We start from the raw sequence: 4,692 nt of genomic DNA on the forward strand, positions 1-4,692 counted from the left end.
AGTATCTCATCAAAACGTCTCAAAGATTGCGACCTGTAGAAAAGAATAGAAGGGCAGATGGACAGTCGGACAGACGACCTTGACATGATTCAGAAAGTGATCCTAAATAGGTGGGTCTTTCTCAAATCCTTTTCGATATCGCATACACCCGCCCAAACTTAACACACCCCAAGTGTTGTAGTGTATAATAATAACTACTAAGGTAAGTTTATATAATGAAATCTATTTGTCAATTTTTCCTTTCAACAATTTACTTCATTTTTGCCCAAATTTAAAAGTGCAAAAAAAATTTTCTGATTACTCGTACATGTGATATAAGTTTTTGTTTTAAAAATTAATATTTCATTTAAAAGAAAAAACTAACATAGTATTAAAAAACAATTTTTGCCCTATTTTTTTTTTTTTTTTTATGAAAAAAATGAATAATTGTCAACTCCTAGTGCATTCCAAAACCAGTTCACGCAGTTCTTTGCAACAACCAATTGTTTAAACAAAACGCACGCTTTGGCACTACTTTAAAAGTAATATACACATAGATATTATGAGTTTTTTGCCTCTTTGAAATTAATATGTAGTGTAAAAACATAAATCATTCAACCCTCACTAGAGATATTTGTATACATTAATATTAAAAAGAAAAAAAAAAGAAAAACACTCAAAAACCAAATTTCATCCATTGCTTTTCATAGATGAGTTTCCAGATAAGTTTTGAACAGTTCAAGAAAATTAGCAAACTTGAAATGAAAAATAAAAAAAAAAATTGTATACCTCATTGCATTAGCTGAATTTTATGTTTTGGACATTTAAAAATAACAAAGAAAAAAAAAAGAAAAGAAAGAATAAATAAATAAAAATTTAGTATATAACAAAAGCTAACACGTGTCAAAACCTTAACATCATTATGGTTTGTGCGATAATTTTGAATGAGAACCGACGCTAATCCTTCGCAACAAGTCAGTAAGTAAACGATATACATACATATATCCTTGCAATGTCTTTTGTATACACAAAACTCACCAAGCTTTATGTATAATATTATGAAAAAACACCTGGGCGCACACACCCTTAATAAGAAATAAATTTCTTAAAAACCATAAAGCTTTCGTTCAGATTTTTGCTTTTCATTTGCCTTTTTTTTTCTTCTTTTTTTTTTTTTTTTTTTTTTTGATTTGCATACAATGATGCTTTTAATTGTATGTAAATATTAAATGAAGAAAATTATCGTAGTCAAGATAATCATAAGCAGCGAATGAATGAATGCTAGATGGATGATTAAATGAATGTCTGCTTAACATTAGAAAAGGTCTACATACACTTTACATACACGAAATTGAATATTTTAAAAAGAAAGAAAAGAAAAGTAAGAAATTCTGTTTTCATATTATCTTTAAATTTAGATCATTTCGCTGCAGGAGGAGGAGGACACTATTAAGGAGGACTAAATTGATTTAAAAGCTATTAAGAAAATTTATATATTCGCCTTGTAGCGAGTGTGACGAACCTACCACCTCAAGCAAATATAGAACGTAATGTAATAAAATCATGTATTTGATAATTATAGGCGTATTAGTTAAGCGATCCGCACCTAAGGCAACAACAAATTCGTCCTCATGTCTGATATAGAATACAGGCTAATAGTCAATTGAAATAATGTTGCCCGTCAGAATAACAAAATGTGTTGAGATTAAGCTTTTAGTCGCAATATTTCAGAAAGATGATAAAATTGAGGCAGAATTTTAGGCTGTTCAAAAATACTCGTGCAGCGTGCAGCGCGAACTTTTTGATTATTGAAAACATCACACGGAAGATATTTAAACATCCATCTCGGTCAGTGTACTGTGCTGTATCGCCATGTAACGATATTCGACGCCTCCAGACGTTGTTGAGAAGTTGTCGGCTGTTTAGAGTTTTCCCTATGGGAGAACTTCTATATTGCCCTTCTTTGTAATTATATATTCAAATATTCTCCTTTCTCAGAGTCTACACGCTAGGGTTTTTATTGCGATACCAAATCGATCGTAACGTTCGCTGCTCTAAGATGAAATCAAAATGTGATTACTCCGTAGAGAACGATCGCCCAAGGAACGACACCGTTTATTGAATATTCTCCGTCTTTCTTCTTTTCTATTATTTACCTATTGGTTATTGACAATTTTGCTTAGCCCCGCAGATATTACAACTGCTCAGGTGAGACTATTTCAATTGTTCTATTCGTTGCGTACGGCTGTTGTTTGACACATTAATGTGTGCTGTTAATTTTTTCTTTACTTAACAACTCCAAATTTTTTATTTTCTTGACAAAACGTATAATTGAATGTGTGCTACACGTTAGGCAGGCATTGCTATTATAACCCCAGTTTCTTTAAAATATGCCATAGTGGTTTTCAGAGCGACCATAGTGGAGACCTATCAACATAAACAAAGAGAAATAAATTTTACAATAATTTCACAAGATTACTTTCAAAGCCTCTTACTCCTAAATTTTTTTCTCTGGTAGTCCAACGCTTTCGTAACATCTTCTACACCCAAGTAAGAACCATCATGACCATCTCGAATACGTTTAATCCAAACTCCGCATTAAAGGTATTCAGAACAAAAAAGAAAAAAATAGGCCACGCCTACCCAATGATATAATTTTTGTCAAAACCTCTATACCACTCATAAGCAAGCTTGAAAAACCACCATTATGTATATGTTTCCTTAACCATTGCCAAATTTGGAATACATCTAAGCAAGTCCGTCTGTTCGCCTGTCCATGTGTCCGTCTGCCCTGTACTTCTGTCCGCACAAATGAGGATAACGCCTACAGATTTTCAAAAGAAGTTAAAGCCAATCAAGGGACACTTTCAATCAATGTAAGTAATTTGAGAGATTCTCCTCCAAACATTTATCCCGTAATAAATGGAATTTAATTTGTCTATAAGTTTTACTTTATCCATAGAATCCTAAATGGTTTTTTCAAATTTTTTCTTGAAATTTACCGTAAGCACATTGCGTATCTTTTATGGTGTCTTAACGGCTTCTGTGGAATAACCTATTACCACAAATTCAAATCTTGTAACTCTTTCTCCCGTGTCAAGGTCCCTTAGTTCTCTTGCAAGAAATTAAACTGATACAACTTTGAAAAAACACTGAGAATTTTTTTGCAATTTTCGTCTTTTGATCTCGTGAATATGTAAGCAGAGCATAACCATTTTTTAGCCGTTAGTTTTTAATCGATAAAGGAACGTTTGTAGCAGATTTCAACCGCTTATCCGCATTTTTGCGATTGTAGCTATTTAACAAAAAAAAAGAAGAGAATCACGATGATCCCCTTTGTTAGACAAAGTATACGCGAAACCCCGGCGATAATATTTGATGACCGATGTGGATAGAATACATTTACTGATGCGCTATGCTGATGAGTTGCACATTTCTCTCAACTTAGACCTAAAACTGATATTTACCGATACGTCAACCAAAAAAAAAGGATAAATTTTGTGGGTTAAATTCTGCCACTTTATGGTGCCCATGATGTACATTTCCGAATTCTGTATTACGCCTAAATCTTTTCCTTTTTTGTGGGTTGGGTGGTGGGTTTCAAAATAGCACAATTTAAATATAACTAGAAAAATGAACATTTAAAAAGATTGTAAAGTTTTAAAACTCTTTTCACAAACTTTGATATGCTTTTTTTTTCAAATAACGATTTCCCTGTAGTATTAAAATGTATGCGTAGTTGTAGTTGTTTTTTATATGTACGATCACTTTTTACTACTAATGATTCACTAGCAAACATACAAGGGGTTAAAAGCTAATCTATGCTTAAACTAAATGAACAAAAAATGAAAATAAAATTTAATAAAATAACAAAAACAGTAAATATGAATAAAAGAAACAAACGGAAAACGCAACAAATCAAATGAACAAAATAGAAACAAAAATTTTTAAATTATTTGTGATTATAACGAAATTTCAACAAAAGTTTCATTAATTTTAACGAAAGAATTGTAGATGGACATATACCTTAATCAGATTCAATTTTGATTACATATATCAATTATTTTACAACACAAACGATTGCTGATCATAACTACTTAAAACAAACTAAATACTTGCAGATGGTTTATGCGTCAATTTTGTCCGATGATTGTCCGATGAAAATTGAAAAAACATCATAAATGCGAGATTTTCTAAAGTTATTCCTTTCATGCTATATATAATAGATAAGGAAAACGGATGGTGCTTACATCAGAAAGCAGAAGGCCTTACGATAGACCCAATTTTCGCTATACCGGTCGAAGCTTGCCTGTGCGTCTGCCCGTCTATTCGATGTCCTTATATCTTTATATTCAACCTAAAAGGGCAATTTTAGATATATTTTCATGAAATTTGGTGCATCACCCTGTTTTGATTCAAGGACAAACTCCATCGATTCGAATCGGATCACTTTTCTGACTACTTTCTATGTAAAACCTTATATTGAAATGCCATTATATTAATAATTTTATTAAGCGTAGTGGTGTAGACTTACGCGTTTTTAAGATGCTTTGACTGCGTTTCGCAATATTTTGAGAAAACAGATTTTTTTCAAAAAAAAAAAGCTAAGAATAAATTAGAAGTTTACAGCGGAAATGCATTTTTTCATTTAACGGCAACGGCACTAATAGAAATAACCCGTAACTAGGTTCTATTTAAAACTAGAAATTTTCA

The 4,692-nt window shown here is 31.8% G+C and overlaps 1 long non-coding RNA gene across 1 annotated transcript; it reads left to right on the forward strand.

The window, feature by feature from the left end:
- Window positions 1–359: 359 nt before the first annotated feature.
- Window positions 360–3,539, forward strand: LOC119643978. Its single transcript, XR_005248465.1, has 2 exons — window positions 360–957; window positions 1,398–3,539. It is a non-coding gene; the product is annotated as an uncharacterized LOC119643978 (long non-coding RNA).
- The last annotated feature ends 1,153 nt before the right edge of the window (window positions 3,540–4,692 follow it).

The sequence above is a fragment of the Glossina fuscipes genome, unplaced genomic scaffold (genome assembly GCF_014805625.2).
Source record: "Glossina fuscipes isolate IAEA_lab_2018 unplaced genomic scaffold, Yale_Gfus_2 77475, whole genome shotgun sequence".
Classification (NCBI taxonomy): Eukaryota; Metazoa; Arthropoda; class Insecta; order Diptera; family Glossinidae; genus Glossina; species Glossina fuscipes.